At 43.4% G+C, this 23,983-nt stretch overlaps 1 protein-coding gene across 1 annotated transcript in view; it reads right to left on the reverse strand.

Moving 5' to 3' along the window:
• FRMD6 (FERM domain containing 6) overlaps positions 1 to 23,983 on the reverse strand; it is a 140,396-nt gene that overhangs the window by 116,218 nt on the left and 195 nt on the right. The window lies entirely within an intron of this gene.

Raw genomic sequence — 23,983 nt, forward strand, 5'->3', positions numbered from 1 at the left:
ATTGGCATTTTTTTTGTCATCTGTGTCCCATTAGGGAGATTTTCTGGTATTTCCTGCCCTGTAGACACAGGTGCAGGAAGTGAGAAGAAATCCCCTCTTAGACAAACTATTGCCAATTGTTATTTTGCCCTCTGTGTCCCATCGGGGAGATTTTTCTTTACCTACGGTTTCATAGATATAACAGAAAATGATAGAATATCTAACCAAAGAGAGAGGAATTCCCCTCTGAGTTGTCACAGAAATAAATGTCCCCACTGAAAGATTTTCCTTCGATTCCTGTTCTGGCAACTGGTAAATGAATTGGATGATGACCCAGTATCTTGGGATTTCACTCACTTTTGGTCCCAGTGAAAATGGTCACTATGACAAAAAAGAGCCCTCTTTTACTCACTTACGATGTCATCACCCACAACTCTCTAGATGGAAAGTTAGCATCTATGCACCTCTACAAGATATAGTCATGCATCTGCGCTCCTTTGCTGCACCTCTGCTCCTTGCTCCAATGGGTACGTGGGAGCGTGTGACCTCTCCCATGTGTGTTTGGCAATCATCAGGCTTGAGCTATGTTACGTTGTTAGGAAGCAGTCACGATGTCTACCTGGATATGGATAGGCTTCCCCAGAGAGAACTCCTGCAGCTGGGAGGTGGCAAGGGAATGCGGTTCGATGAATACACCTTGCTGGAGGGAAGGTTGGCCAACACCATACATGGTCACTTTGCTCTAATTAGGCAAGTGGGAACATCTCTTTAGGCTCCTCTGGGGACAGGCTGTTGTAATACTTACTCATCAAAGTGTTAAAGAATGTGATGGCACATTATCAACAAACTAGTTATTGGGCCACCAAGGGCTAAAAAATGTGTCATTCACACAATACAGTCAACTTCTACTGTGCATCTGAGTCTAGGCATCACCCAAATTAGCTACAACTGTCTGTACAATATGCAATTTAATTGCACAATTTTTGTAGGATTTAAGATTTCCAAACAAACTTTGTAGGTTTTAAAATTTTTGTTCATAGAGATCCTGATCTTACATAAGTATTGGGAGATCTACAAAGACAACAGAAATTGTACAATCAGATATAAAATGACACCTTTATGGTCTCCAACTCCTTTAAAAAATTCGGAGTCTACTGGTGCAGAATATCATACATAATAAACAATAAAGAACTATTTGAATGCTACAACAGACTGTAAGAATTAATCTCACCCAATTCACACACACACACATATACACACACACACACACATACAGTATACACACATATACACAAACACATATACACACACACACATATATACACACACACACACCAGCCTCTTTATTAGGTACACCTGTTCAATTGGTTGCTTTATAACACAAATTGCTAATCAGCAAATCACATGGCAGCAACTCAATGCATTTAGGCATCTAGACGTGTTGAGGACAACTTGCTGACTTTCAAAGTGAGTATCAGAATGGGAAAAAAGGGGATTTAAGTGACTCTGAACGTGGTATGGTTGTTGGTGCCAGATGGGCTGGTCTGAGTATTTCAAAAACTGCTGATCTACTGGGATTTTAACTCACAACCAACTCCAGTGTTTACAGAGAATGGTCCGAAAAAGAGGAAATTTCCAGTGAGTGGCAGCTGTGTGGATGAAAATGCCTTGTTGATGTCAGAGGAGAATGGGCAGACTGGTACGCAATGATAGAAAGGCAACAGTAACTCATGTCAATATGGACCATAATCTCTGAGGAATGTTTCCAACACCAGTTTTGAGACACACACACTCAAAGAGCAGTGTCCTTGTTTAGATCTTTAATTTCCAAACACATTGCTAAATCGTCATGATAACAATGTCCTATCACAGCTATCATAGTAGGGGCAGCATGGTGGCTTAGTGATTAGCACTTATGCCTTGCAGCACTTGAGTCCTTGGTTAGAATCTATCTGCATGCAGTTTTCAAGTCCTTCCTGTGCTGAGTGGGTTTCCTCTATTAAAATTGTTGGTACTATATACAGTTGCAAGAAAAAGTATGTGAACCCTTTGGGATTACGTGGAGTTTTGCATGAATTGGGCATAAAATGTGCTCTGAACGTCATCTAAGTCACAACAATAGAAGAACACAGTCTGCTGAACATAATACTACACAAACATTAGATGTTGCCATGGTTTAATTGCACATAACATGTAAACATTCACAGTGCAGGGAGGAAAAAGTATGTGAACCTTTGGACTTAATAACTGGCAGCAATAACCTCAACCAAACGTTTCCTGTAGTTGCAGATCAGACATGCACAACAATCTGGAGTAATTTTGGACCAATCCTCTTCACAAAACTGTTTCAGTGTAGCAATATTCTTGGGATGTCTGGTGTGAATCGCTCTCTTAAGGTCATGCCACAGCATTTCAATCGGGTTGAGGTCAGGACTCTGACTGGGCCACTCCAGAAGGCGTATTCTGTGCTGTTGCAGCCATTGTTTTGTTGAATTACTTGTATGCTTTGGGTCATTGTCCTGTTGCATCACCCATCCTCTGCGGAGCTTCAGTTGGCGGACAGATGGTCGTACGTTTTCCTGCAAAATGTCTTGATAAACTCTGGAATTAAATTTTCCCATCAATGATAACAATCCGTCCAGGCCCTGAGGCAGCAAAGCAGCCCCAAACCATGATGCTCCCTCCGCCATGTTTTACAGTGGGGATGAAGTTTTGATGTTGGTGTGCTGTGCCTTTTTTTCTCCACACACAGTGTTGTGTGTTCTTCACAAACAACTCAATCTTGGTTTCATCTGTCCACAGTATAATTTGCCAGTAGTGCTGTGAAACATCCAGGTGCTCTTTTGCAAACTTCAAACGTGCTGCAATATTCTTTTTGGACAGCAATGGCTTCCTCCGTGGTGTCCTCCCATGTACTCCATTCTTGTTTAATGTTTTCCTCATTGTAGATGTGTCAACAAAAATGTTAGCATGTGCCAGAGATTTCTGTAGGTCTTTAGCTGACACTCTGGGATTCTTCTTTACCTCATGCAGCATTCTGCGCTGTGCTCTTGCAGTCATTTTTACAGGACGACCACGCCTAGGGAGAGTAGCAACAGTGCTAAACTTTCTCCATTTGTAGACAGTCTTTCTTACCGTGGACACATGAACATCAAGGTTTTTGGAGATACTTTTGTAACCCTTTCCAGCTTCATGCAAGTCAACAATTCTTGATCGTAGGTCTTCTGAGAGCTCTTTTCTGCGAGGCATGGTTCACATCAGACAGTGCTTCTTGAAACCAGTAAACCCAAAACAGGTGTGTGTTTTTTAAGGGCAGGAGAGCTGTCAGCAACACATCCAATATCATCACACTGATTGGAGTCAAGGTTGGCTCACTCCTGGCTCCAATTAGCTCTGGGAGAAGTCATTAAGCTAGGGCCTCACATACTTTTTCCTCCCTGCACTGTGAATGTTTACATGTTATGTGCAATTAAACCATGGCAACATCTAATGTTTGTGTAGTATTATGTTCAGCAGACTGTGTTCTTCTATTGTTGTGACTTAGATGACGTTCAGAGCACATTTTATGCCCAATTCATGCAAAACTCCACGTAATCCCAGGGGGTTCACATACTTTTTCTTGCAACTGTAAATACCTGCAATAAATAAATCACAGTTATCTATTTCAAAATCTATCAGTGGCATGGTTGCCTCCAAAAACAGAAGTCAAGTAACTCCATTATTTCACATTGGAGGACTGTCATTGATGTCCAGGACATGGTTACCATTTAAAACAGAACAAGCCAAGTGACTCCATTATTTCATACTAGATGACGTCCATTGAAATACAGGGCTTCTCCTGCTGACTTTTTGAATGGGAATTTCTTATATTGCCCTTACTACTTTGGACTGTGGTTGTCGGTAGAACATCCCCTATAGGGACCTTTGATAAATTTTTGCACATCTGGAATGACTATGACTTGTATATGGATTTATGTGGTATAGGATGTTGGGTGGAATTAAATTCTAAAGGGATAGTGTTACCAGGGTGTTATAACAAATATATTTGGGTAATGATTATATAAACAAAGGCACAGCTCTATGAATTATTTTGTATAGATAGTAGATGGATTAAAGGAATTTTTACAGTTCATTGTAGTCTTAATATTGCTGGAAAGGATAACGATGTTAACGTCATCTAGCCACCAAAGATGGAGCCTGGGGTTAGGTAACTTTTTGATTTTTCGTTGTGCTACAGTGATTTAGAAGGTGTTGTTAAGACCATTTTGGTGCATCTTTGGTGCTGCTTTAAAGGGAGCCCTGAATATCGTTAAAAACCTGAGAGAAGTTCGAATCCTTCCCCACTCTATCCAATACTAGAAATAAAGGTTTTGGCTTTAGATACACTTTAAACAAGGAAGGAGTGAGACGCCGCTCAACCGACCCAATGCTTATGAAAGTATGTGGCCTCAGCCAGTGTTGCTCCACTTGCTACGCCCCATGATGAATTTCATCCCACCCACTGGGGGCTTAGCCATAGACATTACCAAAGGGCCACACGTAATGCTCAATATATGTAATGCTTGGGAGGACTGCCAGTAACTGCAGACCTAATAGAAGAAATGGGGATCAAAGATTGTGGAAATACTACATTGTTGGCTGGAAACATGCTGCAGAAGACAATAAGAAACTGAGAACATGTTGCATGAGGCTAGTAGAGATAAATGCTATTACCCTAATCAATCACTGTTCCCACTATAGACCACTGAGGTCCAGGCAGGGCCGTGGATAAAGGGGTACCACCAGTCCTCCTATACAGAGCCCAGGACAGCGGGGGGGGGGGGGCAGGCAGCTGGATGAATTGGATGTGGGTAAGGAGGGTGATCGGCATGGTGTGGTGGGGGCAATTACTGAAACCGACTCCTGTATGGAAGTTGGCTTCTTCTCCTCTCCCTCCCACTGACTTTCAGCTGCTGCAGAGAGAGCCATACAGGGGATCCGTTCCACTAATTGCCCCCCACTGCACCTAAAACCCTCTCTGTGCACTATACATTCGCCCTGCTGCCCAGGACCCCCTGTGTGTCCCCACCCCTACTAGGATCCTTCAGGATGGAGAGTGGGGGGAAGGGTCTGGTAAATATGTCACATTTGCCATCTCCTTCCTTAATGAACTAACACAATGAATGATCATTACCAATCACTCACTGTGTTGATTCATAACTGAAGCCTAGTAAGAGGGGTGGACTGACCATTTGGAAACTTGGGCACTGCCCGGGATCAGTAGGGGGCCCCATGAGATGCCCCTGGTACCTTTTTCATAGGCTTTTTTGAGTTTGGGCAAGGACACAGGGGCCCCATGATCCCCTATTGCCCGGGGGCCCCATGAGTTGTCAGTCGGCAACTGCCTAGTAACATGTATTTTTTTTTTTTGGGGGGGGGGCCTGTCAGTTTGTCTGTATGGGGCCCCATGGTTTCTAACAGCAGCCCTGGGTCTGAGGGATGCAGATCATATATCATAGGGTCACAGGTTGAGCCCCAAAGATGTACAGGCAAATAAGAGATTATCCCTTTAATAATGGACAACTTTTACCTAGAAACCATCAAATGTGACTTTGCTGCCTCCATCTGTTACCGTCGTCTCTGCTCCTCACCCTTCTAAGCTCAAATCCAACATACTGCAACAATAACATACTGATCCTGTAATTACTAAGACGGAAAATGTACAGACTCAGCGACAGTGTAATTACCCAGCAACGACCGCATCCAAACTGCTGGATTTTAACTGCTTTTGGGCAATCAGATGTTACATACATGCAAACTCCTGCAATTTCCTACTTTAACAGAACCAGAAAACGATAAAGGGAAGTAGACATTTATAAAACTCAGCACGGGATGATATGTGCTCAGCTGTACATTAGAAATACACGTTTCAGAAAGCCCACATGCTTCAAAATGTCACAATATACAGCTAAGGTATCTTTTTCCAGAAAAGCTTTACATTCTTCATTGAAAAGCCATCCTTGAGCTGCAGTCAGTGACTTCGCCTAGGCTGAAATAATGTCAATGGTCTGCTGCAAGAAGGAAGAAGCATTTACTCAGTCTCCTCTCCCCCAGTTAACAGATTGCAACATTGTAACGAGTCTCAAGTTGTTGCAGGTTAACTTATTAAAGGCTTCAATTCAGGTGGCAGCATAACAAAATTGGATCTAAGACCCTAAAACAGATATATATGGGAGAAAGTTGACCCCTGCCCTTTCGAGAGATGCTCATTCAGGCCTCATGTACAGTGGCTTAGTGGTTAGCTCTTCCGCCTGGCAGTACTAGGGTCATTGGTTCTAATCCCAACCACAACACCACCTGCCTGGAGTTTGCATGTTTTCCCTGTGCCCGCGTGGGTTTTCTTTGGGTACTCTGATTTCCTCCCACACTCCAAAGACATGCTGGTAGGTTAATTGTATCCTGTCTAAATTGGCCCTAGTATGTGTATGTATGAATGTGAGTTAGGGACCTTAGATTGTACGCCCCTTGAGGGTTAGGGACTGATGTGAATGTACAATATATATGTAAAGCGCTGTGTAAATTGATGGCGCTATATAAGTACCTGAAATAAATAAATAAATGTACACATGAACTTCCCTAGACATTAAGCTCTTCTGGCAGCAGAAAAATGCTAAATGTGGCAAACACGTGTAAACGTGGTACCATGTTTAGAGCTTGGACATTTATCCATTTGATTGGCCAGAGTATTTTCCACTGACATGGATCAATGCCCAAACGCTAAACACAGTTAGTGTTTAGACACATTTAAAAATGCTTACCCGCATTTTTGCCGCATTTGGCGTTTTTGGGCCAAAACGTTCCTCTCCTGAAAGCGATTCTTTTGCGTTCAGGAGAGGGACGTTTAACTGGCCCTAAACTGTTCTGCTGCTAAACTCTGATAAAAGCCTATGTGTGCTTTTAATAAGCTTTTATTAAGTTGAGTTCAGGTGCTTTGGCAAAAAAATGCCAAAAGCTCCTAAACTCACGTTTAGGGCAGCAGTGTAAATGAGACCTTAGAGGGAATGGCATACACTGTCTCCAGCTATTATCTGCCAAAATTCCCTTCCCATAATGGGGGAGGGGGAACCTAGGGGCAAACCAAGTCCCAACAGTCTCACCTCCAGCTCTGCAGTAGATTAGCGTTGCCTCACTTTCCCAAGGATCCTGAAAGAGGAGGTGGGAGAGCAGGAGCACAGCAGACCGAGCCTTCTTCCTGCTCTCTTCTCCCAGGAACAGCCTGATTAGGCATAGGATACTTTACAATGTCATCTATGAGCTGGAGATGTCAGCCCAGGATGTATTTTCTGACCCTGAATGATGTCTAAACAAATATGGCGTTTCCCTTAAAGGTTATGCTTTAGTTTGGGGGAGCTTTATGTGTTGGACTTTTTTTTATTGCAGGCTGTGTCCCCATTTGCAAAAGTGCTCCTCACTTCCTATCTATTTGATAGATTGGACAAAACAGCAGGTGAGAGGGTATCTCACCAAGAAGTCTGCCCACACATTGGGACAGGTTTATAAAACAGTCAATCTGACATTTACAAAACATTCACTGCAGGTGAATGCTGCATGTGCATAGGTTTTTTAAATGACAGATTGACTCACTGCCAGTGAATGTTTAGTAAAAGTCATATTCACTGGTTTATAAAGATGCCCTGTTGTGTTTAGGAAAAGAGCTCTTGAGAAATGTAGTTCTGGAGGCATGGATTCATTAATAGGAACTGAGATGTTCGCAGCTTCCTCTTGCAAGGGAAGCATGATCTAGAGGAAGGGAGTTAGATTCAGGGTTGTCCTAAAGGGGGAGAGTTGGGTTCAGGGGGACCAGATCTAGAAATTGAAGAGTCTTTGGTTGTGGGATAATGATGCCGATGGGGAGAGTTAGGTTCAGGGGAGATGATCTTGAGAGGGAGAATTATGTGTGAGGGATATGACCTAGAGGGGGAGAGATAGATTTGGGGGACATGATCCACAAAGGGAAAGTAAGTTTGGTGACATGATCCAGAGGGGGAGTAGAGGGTTGTGAGACATAATCTAGAGGGGAGGGGGGAATTAGATTTGGGGACATGATATAAAGGGGGAGAAAAGGGTTTGGGGACATAATCTTAAGGGAGAAAGTTAGATTTTTGGAACATGACCTTGAGGGGGAGAATAGGGATTGGGGAAATCATCTAGAGAGGGAGAGTTCGATTTGGGGACATGCTCCAGAGGAGAAGAGTAATAGGGTTTGGGGGAAAAGATCTAGAGGGGGAGAATAGGATTGGAGGAAATGTTCTTGAGGGGGAGAGTTAGATTTGGGGACATGATCTAGAGGGGGAGAGTTAGATTTGGGGACATGATTTAGAGGGGGAAAATAAGGTTTGGGGAAACATGATCTAGGAGGGGAGAATAGGGTTTGGGGGACACGATCCTGAGGGGCAGAGTTAGATTTGGGGAACATGATCCAGAGGGGGAGACTTTGGTTTTAGAGGGGGAGATAGGTTTGGGGACATGATCTAAAAGGAGAGAGAGTTAGGATTGTGGGACAAGTTCTACAGTGTGTTTGGGGGACATGATCCAAAGAGACTGAGATTTTTTGATTGGTTGACACATTCTAGGTGGTGGGTTTTGGGGTATAGTTGGGTAATCCTTGGACTTGCTTGCACTAAACCTGACAGAGGCTCATAATACTTCCCAGCTCCATTCAAAACTAAAATAAAAGTTAAGCTGTGCAAGAACTGTTGTGAAACGTTGTGCCGTGTAATAGGTCATGAGTATATAAATATGACAAATAAACTGACCAATTTTTAGTCTCCCAGGTTTTATAATTATCTTCTTCACATGTGATTGTTGCAGGATTAGCTGCAGGAATTTAGGAAATGTTAAACAGTCAGTCACAACAAAATCCCATCCCATCACAGCATCAGTGTCTGCAGGGTGCAGTTAAAAACAGTAAGGTTCCTTGGTGCCAAGTGCCATTCCGCTGGTGACACGCTTCTCTATTACAGGCTGCAAGTTATTTACCTAATTATATCAGGAGACTTTTAAAGTGTCACTAAACCTCGGACCCTGCATTCACTACATCTGGTCTCCCCGGACCCTGCATTCACTACATATGGTCTCCCCGGACCCTGCATTCACTACATATGGTCTCCCCGGACCCTGCATCCACTACATATGGTCTCCCAGGACCCGGCATTCACTATATCCGGTCTCCCCAGACCCTGCATTCACTATATCTGGTCTCCCCGGACCCTGCATTCACTACATATGGTCTCCCCGGACCCTGCATTCACTATATCTGGTCTCTCTGAACCCTGCACTCACTATATCCGGTCTCCCCGGACCCTGCATTCACTATATCCGGTCTCCCCAGACCCTGCATTCACTATATCCCGTCTCCCCGGACCTTGCATTCACTATATCTGGTCTCCCTGGACCACAATTCACTATATCTGGTCTCCCCGGACCCTGCATTCACTATATCCGGTCTCCCCGGACCCTGCATTCACTATATCCGGTCTCCTCGGACCCTGCATTCACTAAATCTGGTCTTCCCAGACCCTGCATTCACTATATCTGGTCTCCCATAGTACACACAACATGGAAATGCAATTATTTTAGACAATATAAACTGCTAAATACCTTTTCTCATCAGCAGTATATAGCAGTGTCCGGCCGAACATTGGTTAATCTTGGAGGAGTTTTCATGCTCCTCTGACTTACCTATGAGGCTGCATGACCACTAACCCTCTGTCTGGACAGCACTGATTGGCCCTGTGCTAATCACATGCACTCTCCCAAGAAAAAATACAATACACATCAAACTGAGCATGTGCAGCTTGCCCCCAAGGCTCTGTTCTATCAGGAGATGAGCTGGGGACTGTGGAAGAAGAGGAGGATCAGAAAAGACAGGATCAAACATCCTTTTTACACAATGCAGAGGATTAACCCCATACGTTCCACAGTGAGTATAACAAGCATGCTGTACTGCATATACAGACTGATTTTACTGCTGTGGGTTTAGTAACACTTTAAGATAGACATAGAGGCTTATTCAGAAAAGCAAAAATTGTTCTAGAACGTACTCCTTTCCTCCAGACTACCACTAACAAATATGGAAAAGCTGATTGAATTTGGCCAATTGCACCTTCCTGACAGTGATTTACTGTACCTATGTGCCCAATAGTCTGAGACAGGGACGGACTGACCATTTGGAACCCCGGGCACTGCCCGAGGGCCCAGGGTTAGTAGGGGGCCCCATGAGATGCCCCTGGTACCTTTTTCATAGGCTCTTTTGAGTTTGGGCAAGGACACAGGGGCCCCATGATCCCCTATTGCCCGGGGGCCCCATGAGTTGTCAGTCCGCCCTGGTCTGAGAATATTATTTGCACTGTGCACATTAAAAGAGAGCCCAAAAATAAGGTTCCTGCAAAAAGAAGATATTGTAATGACCTCTTGGCCACCGGGGCCTCCCATCTTTGTTCTCTTTAAGTGCACACACACTGAAACTAATTGACATACTGCAAGTCCTCGGGGTACAGGTAGATGCTCAGCCAGAAAACACAGTGGATGGCAAATTGATTCTCTCACCTCCCAAATGGGCACCTGTCACTTAATGCCTGAAGGTAAAGCTTATGTAACCAGTTCGGTCACCAAGTTACAAAAACAAATCCAACATCCTTATCTGAACAAACACAAGACATCCATGTCCAGCCATTGCTACTAAACAGACCTTCGTTTCTTAACCTGTTCAGTGAAATGATTTTACTTTTTCTAAAAGAAAAGAAAAATAACTTTGAACACTGTCATTGATGTTTCAGAATACTGGCCACTAAATTCATTATTTAGTTTTGAATGCTTAGGGATTGTATATGTGATTACCTATGGCGCACACAACATTCATTCACGATTCATGCATTTTTCCAAATTAATTCATTTAGAAATGTGCGTGTGAATCCTTGGCAAAGGTTGTGTAAATCTTAGGTGAAAACAATTATAAATTGACTCCAAAGGGGTTGATCTACTAAAGCCAAATAGGACTGTGCACTTTGCAAGTGCAGTTGCTCCAGAGGTTAGTAAATGAGGGGAGGCTCTGCTAACTTCCATCATCCAAGCAGGTCCAAGCAAAATGTTTTTTTTTTTCCTTGCATGGGATTGGGTATTCTTTGCAAAGTGAAGCTTCCCCTCATTTACTAAACTCTGGGTCAACTGCACTTTCAAAGTGCACAGTTTATTTGCCATTAGTAAATTAACCCCTTAGTGCTGGACACTGAGAACCAATAAAGGATGAGAGCTCTACTAGAAACTAAAGGCTCGTTCATGCTCAGGCTTTACCGCTCCACCAGCCACCCACCCAGTGGTGTATTTAGGTTTTGTGCTGCCCTAGGCAACACAAAAATCATCTGTCCCAATGGGCACTGACCAACACCATCCCCCTTCCCCCTCCCATGAAGAGAGCCTGACATTGACCAACGACACCCCTGCCCCCCACTCGGAAGAGCCTTCCACTACACCCCCCCCCCCCACTCGGCAAAAGAGAGCAAGACACTCATCTTCAAAGTTCTGGACCAGGAGCGGACTGACCAAAGGCCCGGGGTCAGTAGGGGGCCCCATAAGATGCCCCTGGTACCTTTTTCATAGGCTTTTTTGAGTTTGGGCAAGGACACAGGGGCCCCATTAACCCCTATTGCCCGGGGGCCCCATGAGTTGTCAGTTCGCCCCTGCTCCGGACATCCCTTGGAATGAGAGTCAGACTCTACATACATCATTAAGCAGCTTGGAACCTCTCTTGGATCCCACCTGGTTCCCATGGCGCGCGTGTCCCTTCTTATGAGGGGAGGTGCTGCTCCCTTGAAAAATGCTGCCCTAGGCAATTGCCTTGTTTGCCTTGTGGTAAATACGCCCCTGCACCCACCGGAATTCTAAATTTACAGCCCTGTCATGGCTGTGGTACCACCTAGCAAACTTTCCCACCGAGATCAACAGGGGCACACCGCAACCGTCAGCCAAATGCTTGGCTTTCATTTGCGGAGCAGTCCAGCAATGATTTACTGCCAAAAAGAAGGATCTCCTAAAAGTGTTTTATTCCGAATGTAATTTTAATAATTACCTCCTCAACTCTTTAAAGATTTTTTAGCTTGCTGGTTAGCATTTTACTACCAATTTTCATAATTGAGGGTTAGGGACTGATGTGAATGTACAATATATATGTATGTAAAGTGCTGCGTAAATTGACAGCACTATATAAGTACCTATAATAAATAAATAAATAAAACTTTTTACCACTTGTTTCCGAAATGGACAGTTCTTCCAAAGGTGATATTCTAATTATAGGTGGAATCTGACTTCTTTTTTACTTTGTCTTTTTTTATTTTTAAAAAGGTAAGATAAGAAACATTACAGTACTGTGTCAAAAAGACAGAAAAAAATACAAGTAGTACATCACAATTTGGTAGGATACAATATATGTGATCGCTTAGCATCAGGTAAACAACAAAGGTTTAAATTCAACCAAGTGTGTACCTCAAACAATACATTGTCCATCCCATAAGAAGCACCCAAAGTACTGCAACCTAGTGCGCTTATCAAGAACTCGATAGGCTAAGGAAACGGTGTCAAACTGGTGGCCCTCCAGCTGTTGCCAAACTACAAGTTCCATGAGGCATTGCAAGATTGAGTTACAAGCCTTCCAAGGGCAGAGGCATGATGGGACTTGTAATTTAGCAACAGCTGGAGGGCCGCCAGTTTGACACCCCTGGGCTAAGGAGTCCTAATACCAGTAGAGACATTCACCCCCAGAGCCCAAGAATGTTTTTTCAAACTTCCTATCAGTATCCTGCAAAACACGAACAAATTTTTCATGAAGCATGATCCACGTCATTTTTTTTTCTTTGCCTGTGTATGAGTCTGGCTTCTTATATGCCTTGGAGGCTCCATCATTGAGATCTGGTGGCCCTCCAGTTGGCCCTCCAGTTGTTGCCAAACTACAAGTTCCATGATGCATTGCAAGATTGAGTTACAAGCCTTCCAAGGGCAGAGGCATGATGGGACTTGTAATTTAGCAACAGCTGGAGGGCCGCCAGTTTGACACCCCTGGGCTAAGGAGTCCTAATACCAGTAGAGACATTCACCCCCAGAGCCCAAGAATGTTTTTTCAAACTTCCTATCAGTATCCTGCAAAACACAAGCAAATTTTTCATGAAGCATGATCCACGTCATTTTTTTTCCTTCCCTGTGTATGAGTCTGGCTTCTTATATGCCTTTGGAGGCTCCATCATTGAGATCTCCATACCATACTTTTTGACTTTGCTCCTATCCACCTGGGAGTTTTGGGTGTTCTGGTCCACATTTGTGGGTTTCCCATTTCATTCTACAGAACATAAAATAAACAATCCAGCAAGGACGGTGGGAGCCCCTATAATGGACACACCAAGTGTGCTGACACAGGAACTCAGAACATGGATCTCAGAGTCTCCGAGACGTAGAAGACTTTAGGCGTTTTTACCTTCCAGCAAGTGACAAGCGCTGCAAATATCAGTTCTGGTTAGACTAAATCTTTAAATTTCCTTCCAAGTGACATTTTCTTTTTTTCTAAATCTGGCCATCTTTTGCTGTTTCTGTGGGCTTGTTCTCTCTTAACATAACCCAACTACTAGGTGTGACACAAATCTGTTACATTTCTTCCAAAAACCCCTGCAGCGTATGACATAACTACAAGGGGTATTTGTACAGAGCCTGTGACAATGACTTATGTTTGGCTCTGATCACAATGACAATCCTGCAGTCACCTCGACACATCTCTAAACCCAAAATCTGGGGCTAATTAGCACAGTATTTCAGGCAGAGGAAATTGATGGCTTGCTGCTAACTGCAGGCACGCAATTTCATAGTTATCAATGTTTCCAAGTGCTTGTCAGGAACATATTACTGCAGAGCGGTTATACAAATATACTCAAAAACAGCCACAGATCAGGTACCTTTAGGTACCTCAGACCCTTCTTGACAGAATGTGTATTTGAAAAGATCTAATCAAAGCACAATCATTGGATGAGCTGTTAATCAGGGTAGTTGGAAATTTTAATTTGTTCCTCATCAGACTAGGACTCCACTTTGTGTGCGCAAAGATGCGATCAGAGCCCAACCATTGGTGAGCTGTTGATAGGTGTAGTTGAAAATTTTAATTTGTTCCTCATCAGACTATGAATTGACGGAGTGTGCACAAATATCTGATTAAAACACAATCATTAGAGGAGCTGTTGATTGTAGTTGGAAATTTTATTTTTTTCCTCATTGGACTAGGATTTCACTGTGCATGCGCAAAGATCCAATCAAAGCACAACCATTAAGTGAGTTGTTGATGAAGGTAGTCGAAAATTTTATTTTGTTCCTCATCAGCCTAGGAATCCACTCTGTGTGTGCAAATATGCAATCAAGGCAAAATCATTGAATGAGCTGTTTATTGGTGCAGTTGTCCATTTTAATTTGCTCCTCATCAGACAAGTACTTGACTGTGTGTGTGCAAAGAACCGTTGAAAGCAGTTATTGGATGAGTCAGAAATTTTAATTTGTCCCTCATCAGACTAGGACTCGACTATGTAATCACAACCATTAGTGAGCTGTGGATTGGTGTGTCAGTTTTAATTTGTTTCTAATCAGGCTAGGACTCCACTTTGAGTGCGCAAAGATCTGATCAAAGCGCAATCGTTTGGTGAGCTGTTAAATTGGCATAGTTGGAAATTTTAATTTGTTCCTCATCAGGCTAGGACTCCACTTTGTGTACGCAAAGACACGATCAACGTCCAACCATTAGTGAGCTGTTGATTGGTGTAGTTGGAAATTGTAATTTGTTCCTCATCAGACTAAGACTCCACTTTGTGTGCGCAAAGACACAATCAACGTCCAATCATTAGTGAGCTGTTGATTGGCATAGTTGGAAATTTTAATTTGTTCCTCATCAGACTAGGACTTCGCTTTGTGTACGCAAAGATGCAATCAGAGCCCAACCATTGGTGAGCTGTTGATAGGTGTAGTTGAAAATTTTAATTTGTCCCTCATCAGACTAGGACTCGACTATGTAATCACAACCATTAGTGAGCTGTGGATTGGTGTGTCAGTTTTAATTTGTTCCTAATCAGGCTAGGACTCCACTTTGAGTGTGCAAAGATCTGATCAGAGCGCAATCATTTGGTGAGCTGTTAAATTGGCATAGTTGGAAATTTTAATTTGTTCCTCATCAGGCTAAGACTCCACTTTGTGTACGCAAAGACACGATCAACGTCCAACTATTAGTGAGCTGTTGATTGGGGTAGTTGGAAATTGTAATTTGTTCCTCATCAGACTAAGACTCCACTTTGTGTGCGCAAAGACATGATCAACGGCAATCATTAGTGAGCTGTTGATTGGCATAGTTGGAAATTTTAATTTGTTTCTCATCAGACTAAGACTCCACTTTGTGTATACAAAGACAAGATCAACGTCTAACCATTAGTGAGCTGTTGATTGGTGTAGCTCAGTGGTCGGCAAGCCGCGGCTCGCGAGCCACATGCGGCTCTTTACCCAGTCTAATGCGGCTCTTCTGTGTGCCGGGCGCCTGCTCCCCTCCCTCCTCTCGGTCGGCCGCTCCCCTGCCTCCTCTCGGTTGGCAGCCCCAAAAGTCCGCGCGGACCTTTTAATCCGGCCTGCGCATGTGGCTGTCAGGATGTGTGTAGGCGGGGCAGCGTGCCGAACGTGAGGGGAGGGGAGCTAGGCTCCTCTCACAGTCCGCCCTGAAGACCCGAACGGCGCGGGAAGACAGCGAGAGGAACGCAAAAGGTAAGTGAATTGACACGGGGGACTTGGCTTACTAGAAGGGGGGGGGGGGGAATAGTACTGTGGGGGATGAAATACTATATGAGGGATGAAATACTATATGGGGGGATGAAATACTATATGAGGGATGAAATACTATATGAGGGATGAATTACTATATGAGGGATGAATTACTATATGAGGGATGAAATACTATATGGGGGGATGAAATACTATATGGGGGATGAATTACTATATGAGGGATGAATTACTTTATGAGGGATGAAATACTATATGGGGGGATGAAATACTATATGAGGGATGAAATACTATATGAGGGATGAAATACTATATGGGGGGATGAAATACTATATGAGGGATGAATTACTATATGAGGGATGAAATACTATATGGGGGGATGAAATACTATATGAGGGATGAAATACTATATGGGGGGATGAAATACTATATGAGGGATGAAATACTATATGGGGGGATGAAATACTATATGAGGGATGAAATACTATATGAGGGATGAATTACTATATGGGGGATGAAATACTATATGAGGGATGAAATACTATATGAGGGATGAAATACTATATGGGGGATGAAATACTATATGGGGGATGAAATACTATATGGGGGATGAAATACTATACGGGGGATGAAATACTATACGAGGGATGAAATACTATACGGGGGATGAATTGCTATGGGGGATGAATTACTATATGGGGGATGAATTACTATGGGGGATGAATTACTATATGGGGGATGAATTACTATATGGGGGATGAATTACTATGGGGGATGAATTACTATGGGGGATGAATTACTATGGGGGATGAATTACACTATGGGGGATGAATTACACTATGGGGGATGAATTACACTACGGGGGATGAATTACTATATGGGGGATGAATTACTATGGGGGATGAATTACTATATGGGAGATGTATTTTCAGTTTTAAAAATGTGGCTCTCAAAATAAATTTCAATCATGGTTTTGGCGAGATTTGGCTCAGTTGAAAAAAAAGGTTGCCCACCACTGGTGTAGCTGGAAATTGTAATTTGTTCCTCATTAGACTAAGACTCCACTTTGTGTGCGCAAAGACACGATCAACGTCCAGTCATTAGTGAGCTGTTGATTGGCATAGTTGGAAATTTAAATGTTTCTTCCTCATCAGACTAAGACTCCACTTTGTCTATGCAAAGACACGATCAACGTCTAACCATTAGTGAGCTGTTGATTGGTGTAGTTGGAAATTGTAATTTGTTCCTGATCAGACTAGGACTCCACTTTTCGTGCGCAAACTTCCAATGAAAGCACAATCATTGGATGAGCTGTTCATTAGCACAGTTGGAAATTTTAATTTGTTTCTCATCTGGCTAGGAATTAACTGAGTGTGCGCAAATATCCGATCAAAGCACAATCATTAGATGAGCTGTTTGCTTGGTGTAGTCAGAAAATTTAATTTGTTCCTCATTAGATTTGGACGGTGCATTGAAATGTCTACAGGGAATGTCCAATTGTTCAGTGCAATCTGTTTGCTTGGGGAGATGGAGGCAAGAACATGTTGATAGCATCTTGAAGTTTTCCCTTACATGGGGAAACTGTCACTCTTCACAAGATCACTGTAAAAATCTGTCACACCATCACATGTATTTAAAGCAGAACTAAAGACAAAACTTGTTTTTCCATTTTGGATAGAGTAATGCAGGCCATAGATGGGTCAAAAATCGGCCGATTTTTCGGGCGACAATAAAATCGGCCGATTTTCGGATCGTTAGTGTGCTAATTGTTCGGCCGTTTTTCGGCATTTTGGCAGATTTTTTTTATCGGTAAAGTTGGAAAAAAAATCGGACGATTTTGCCGATCGGCCGATTTTCGCGGCAATTATGGGCAAATCAGCCAATCTTTTTACCGATAAAAAAAATCTACGCATGAGCAGTGACCTGCAAGAGGAAGACAAAAAGAAGAAAAAGAAGAAGAGGATGAAGAAGAAGAGGAAGAAGAGGATGAAGAAGAAGAAGAAGAGGAGGAAGAGGAAGAAGAGGATGAAGAAGTGGATAAAGAAGAGGAAGAGGAAGAAGAGGATGAAGAAGAGGATGAAGAAGAGGATGAAGAAGAAGAGGATGAAGAAGAAGAGGATGAAGAAGAAGAGGATGAAGAAGAAGAGGATGAAGAAGAAGAGGATGAAGAAGAAGAGGATGAAGAAGAAGAGGATGAAGAAGAAGAGGAATTCCAGTCTGGCAAAAAGTGTCCCTGCAGAGAGCTCCGCTATTTCTTTGACAGTGCTTTGACATTTATAGCGGCTGCAACAATGTATCTATTTGTTTCCAAATAAAAACATCTGTATCCTAAATGGATACAAATAGATACATTGTTGCAGCTGCTATAAATGTCAAAGCACTGTCAAAGAAATAGCGGAACTCTGCAGGGACACTTTTTGCCGGCTGTAGACGGGATGAAAATCGGCCGATTTTTTTTTTTTTACCGTTCCTGGTAACGTCGGTCGCTTGAACGACCTATTTTTCGTTTTTTTAAAGAAAAATCGGCCGGTTTTCTCCCCATCTATGGCCTGCATAAGGGAGGTCTGTAACCCATGTCAATTATTGTTTGCCATCCGTGTCCGATTGTCGAGATCTCCCTTCACTTCCTGTCCCAGAGCCAAAACCCTTCCAAAGTGAGGGATTCCCTAGTTGTCACCAGGGTCACCAGATCTAACTTTTACTTTCACATTCGGCGATAAAGGTAAACAGGGCAAATAGAAAGGGTGAATCTCCCTAACAGGGGTACAGGCAGCAATACAAGCCTGATAGGTGTTCTAATCCCTCTCCACTCCATCCAAAACTAACAGAAAACATTTTGCCTTCAGTTATTATTTTATTATTTCAGGTACTTATATAGCACCGTCAATTTCCGCAGCGCTTTACATATATATTGTACATTCACATCAGTCCCTAACCCTCAAGGGGCGTACAATCTAAGGTCCCTAACTCACATTCATACATACACATACTAGGGACAATTTAGACAGGATCCAATTAACCTACCAGCATGTCTTTGGTGTGTGAGAGGAAACCGAGTACCCGGAGGAAACCCACGCAGGCACAGGGAGAACATGCAAACTCCAGGCAGGTGGTGCCGTGGCTGGGATTCAAACCAATGACCCTAGTACTGCCAGGCGGAAATGCTAACCATTTAGCCACTGTGCTGCCCATTAAAGTGGGGGGGGGGAGGGGAGTTATACTTTAACAAATAAAGTCCATAATAGCACCACAAGGTATTTACCTTTTTCTGTAAGTTCTTGAACCCGGGAGCCCATGCTTACAATTCTTGACTCTAGCGTCAAGTCAGCACTATGGCCCTCCCCTTACTGTCCTCAAGTGGCTCTATTGGCCATCAAAGTGCCTTCATTAAATTGTCTGCTTATTCCAGCTGCTGACAGACTCTGTGTACCAAAAATAATCCAGCCAAAAATCACCTCAGATCCACAACAATGGCAGTTCCCCGACCAGTACACAATTGGAGTATCTTTTAACCCTTAATGGAGGGGGAGTTGTTTAGCCGCAGAAGCACATTAGCTTGGTGGCCATTCCTTTTATTTGATTTTTGGAATAAAGCAGCATCTGAATGTGTAAACTTTTGGTGGGGGCATCTCAGTCTTGATTTTCTTCAGTTACAAGCCAGGGAGGTGTCGGTGGAGATCTCCTGGCGTGGCGAGACAGCCTACCTTCAATCCTTGAAAAAACTACCATTCTAATCCTCTAAATCAGTTGTCTTCAAACTGTGGCCCTTTGCTTGCCATTATCTGGTGCTTGGGGCACTATTCCTCCCACTGATACAAGGCACCATGGGACACATTCCTTCCCCCGACACCAACGATGGGGCACATTCCTTCCCCTGACACCAATGATGGGGCACTATTCCTCCCACTGATACAAGGCACCATGGGACACATTCCTTCCCCCGACACCAACGATGGGGCACATTCCTTCCCCTGACACCAATGATGGGGCACTATTCCTCCCACTGATACAAGGCACCATGGGACACATTCCTTCCCCTGACATCAATGATGGGACACATTCCTTCCCCTGACACCAACGACGGGGCACTATTCCTCCCACCGACACCAACGACGGGGCACTATTCCTCCCACCGACACCAACAATGGGGCACTATTCCTCCCAACGACACCAATAATGGGGCACTATTCCTCCCACCGACACCAATAATGGGACACTATTCCTCCCACTGACACCAATGATGAGACACCATTCTTTCTATTGACACCAACAATGGGACACCATTCCTCTCACTGACACCAACGAGGAACATTATTCCTTCCACTGACACAATAATGGGGCATTATTTCTGCCACTTACACCAATGATGGGGCACCATTCCTTCCACTGACACCAACAGTGGGACAGTAATCCTTCCACTGACACCAACAGTGGGACACTATTCCTTCCACTGACACCAACAGTGGGACACTATTCCTTCCACTGACACCAACAGTGGGACACTATTCCTTCCACTGACACCAACAGTGGGAAACTATTCCTTCCACTGACACCAACAGTGGGACACTATTCCTCCCACTGACACCAACAGTGGGACACTATTCCTCCCACTGACACCAACAGTGGGACACTATTCCTCCCACTGACACCAACAGTGGGACACTATTCCTCCCACTGGCACCAACAGTGGGACACTATTCCTGACACTAATACCAACCCAACAATGGGGGCTATTCCTTCCACTGTCACCAACAGTGGGACACTATTCCTTCCACTGTCACCAACAGTGGGACACTAATCCTTCCACTGACACCAACAGTGGGACACTAATCCTTCCACTGACACCAACAGTGGGACACTATTCCTCCCACTGACACCAACAGTGGGACACTATTCCTCCCACTGACACCAACAGTGGAACACTATTCCTCACACTAATACCAACCCAACATAGGGGGCTATTCCTCCCACTAACACCAATGACTGGGCACTATTCCTCCTACTGACCACAGGTTCTATATAATTTATTTATTCCCACTGACTACCAAGACTGAAATGTGGTCGACTCCCGCTTCTAGTGGTCACAGTCCAGCCCAATCTAAAGTCTAAAGGACAGTAAACAGGCCCTTTGTTTAAAAAGTTTGGAGACCCCTGCTCTACACCTAAAGGACAATCCTACGGCTCCTGTGCTTCTACTTCATTTTCTCCATATTGCATTAAATTGTGAAATTGGAAACATGTGTCTAGGTTTGGGGGTTCCCCAGGCACACAAGATGGTTTGTTAAAACTCCTAGATACATGCAGGGACCTTGAGCTGCCTTGTCTTGTAGGCTTTTATTACCATACATTATATAGAGAGGCTTGTTAGTGTGGTCATTTCTGCCTGCAATTGGGCACCTTAAACTTGTCACTCTCCATAGTCTCTCTCTCTTTTAGAGGGTAATGTATACATCTCTAAAATATTAAAATAACTTTTCCAAAACGTCAACAGATCAGCATTCATAATATGATGTCTTAGCAGGCTGCGGTCTTGCCTTCCTGGTGTCCTATGTTCAGTCATCACCTGGGACATTACATTTAAAGATCATACTTTTCTCAGGTTTCCATACATCTATACTCACACTTTCAAGATCCCAAAATGTACCACTGGGTTATCAGCTTTCACCCCCCAAAAATATATAAAAAAGGGATACAGCCTGTAGGGAAATGATATACTCTTTTGTGCCCCCCAACCCCAAAATGTACAATTGGGTTAATTAGCATTTATCCCCCCAAAAAAACATAAAAGAGAAACACAACCTGCATGGAAATGATATGCTCTTGACATATTTTCATACATCCACCCCATCTCCCTACAAGCCCATGTACCATTGGGTTAATCAACTTTCAATGAAAAAACCTGCATGGAAAAAAATATACTTTTCCCATGTTTCCATACTTCTGTCCCCCCTTTCTGTAACACCAAAATGTACCATTGGTTTAATCAGCTTTCATCCAAAAAATATATAAAAGGAACACAATCTACAAGGATATGTTATGTTCTTTCCATGTTTTCATACATCCATCTGATCTGCCCCCAACCCCGCAATGTACCACTGGAGTTATCAATCTTTACCCAAAAATATTAAAGACATAACCTGCAAGAAAATGATGCTTTCTTTCCTTGTTTCCATACATCCACCCCATGGAAACCTACAACCTACAAGGAAATAATTTACTGGTGTAGGTCCACCACTCTCTCCTCAGCCCCAAAAATGTACTGTTGGGTTAATCAACTTTAACCCAAAAATATATTAAAAAAGGGACATAACCTACAAGAAAATGATATGCTCTTTTCATATTTCCATACATCCACCCCATCAGCCCCCAAATGTACAAATTGGCCAATCAGCTTTTGCACAAAAAATATATTTAAAAAAAAGGGACCCAACCTACAAGGAAATAATTTACTGGTGTAGATCCACCACTCTCTCCTCAACCCCAAAAATGTACCATTGGGTTAATCAATTTTAACCCAAAAATATATTAAAAAGAGACATAACCTACAAGAAAATAATATTCTCTTTCCATATTTCCATACATCCACCCCATCTCCCCACAACCCCAAAATAAACCATTGGGTAATCAACTTTCAACTAAAAAAAACCTGCATGGAAACTCTATGCCTCCATGTTTTCGGAATTCTGCCCACCCTTTCTGTAACCCCAAAATGTCCCATTGGGTAAATCAGCTCTCACCCTAAAAGTATAACATAATAAGGCACGACATGCAAGGAAACTAAATGTTCTTTTCATGTTTGCATACAACCACTCCATCTTCCAACAACTCCAAAATGTATGATTGTATAAGTCCCTCCATACGGATGTAGCAAGGTTTACATTGTAAGCGCTTTCCTGGCCAGGACATACGGATGGAGGAAGGTTTGGATTGTAAGCTCTTTCCTGGCCAGGACATAAGGATGGAGGAAGGTTTGGATTGTAAGCTCTTTCCTGGCCAGAACATAAGGATGGAGGAAGGTTTAGATAGTAAGCTCTTTCCCAGCCAAGACATAAGGATGGAGGAAGGTTTAGATAGTAAACTCTTTCCCAGCCAGGACATATGGATGTAGTAGCAAGGTTTGGATTGTAAGCTCTTTCCTGGCCAGGACATACGGATGGAGGAAGGTTTAGATAGTAAACTCTTTCCCGACCAGGACATTGGATGGAGGAAGGTTTAGATTGTAAGCTCTTTCCCGGCCAGGACGTAAGGATGGAGGAAGGTTTAGATAGTAAACTCTTTCCCGGCTAGGACATGCAGATGGAGGAAGGTTTAGATTGTAAGCTCTTTCCCGGCTAGGACATACAGATGGAGGAAGGTTTAGATTGTAAGCTCTTTCCCGGCTAGGACATACGGATGGAGGAAGGTTTAGATTGTAAGCTCTTTCCCGGCTAGGACATACGGATGGAGGAAGGTTTAGATAGTAAACTCTTTCCCGGCCAGGACATACTGATGGAGGAAGGTTTAGATTGTAAGCTCTTTCCCGACCAGGACATACGGATGGAGGAAGGTTTAGATAGTAAACTCTTTCCCGGCCAGGACATACTGATGGAGGAAGGTTTAGATTGTAAGCTCTTTCCCGACCAGGACATACGGATGGAGGAAGGTTTAGATAGTAAGCTCTTTCCCGGCCAGGACATACGATGGAGGAAGGTTTAGATTGTAAGCTCTTTCCCGACCAGGACATACGGATGGAGGAAGGTTTAGATTGTAAACTCTTTCCCGACCAGGACATACTGATGAAGGAAGGTTTAGATTGTAAACTCTTTCCCGGCCAGGACATACGATGAAGGAAGGTTTAGATTGTAAACTCTTTCCCGACCAGGACATACTGATGGAGGAAGGTTTAGATTGTAAGCTCTTTCTGGCCATTACATACGGATGGAGGAAGGTTTAGATTGTAAGCTCTTTCCCAAGCAGGAAGAAGCAGCAATGGTTTGTGTACTATATAAAGCACTATGTCAATTAATAAAAATAAATCTATACCCTTTAAAAACAGATTTTACAGTCCAACTTAGGGAAAGGACCTGCAAAATGTCAAAGGGTGGATGTGCAGTCCCTGGGATTGTCCCCGGGACAGCTGGTAAGTAGTTGGCTGTGTACAGTAATAAGACACACAAAACACAGGGTACAACATGCAGACGCT

The sequence above is a fragment of the Staurois parvus genome, unplaced genomic scaffold, assembly GCF_062004578.1.
Source record: "Staurois parvus isolate SC_StPar_1 unplaced genomic scaffold, SC_StPar_1.0 ptg002360l, whole genome shotgun sequence".
Lineage (NCBI taxonomy): Eukaryota > Metazoa > Chordata > Amphibia > Anura > Ranidae > Staurois > Staurois parvus.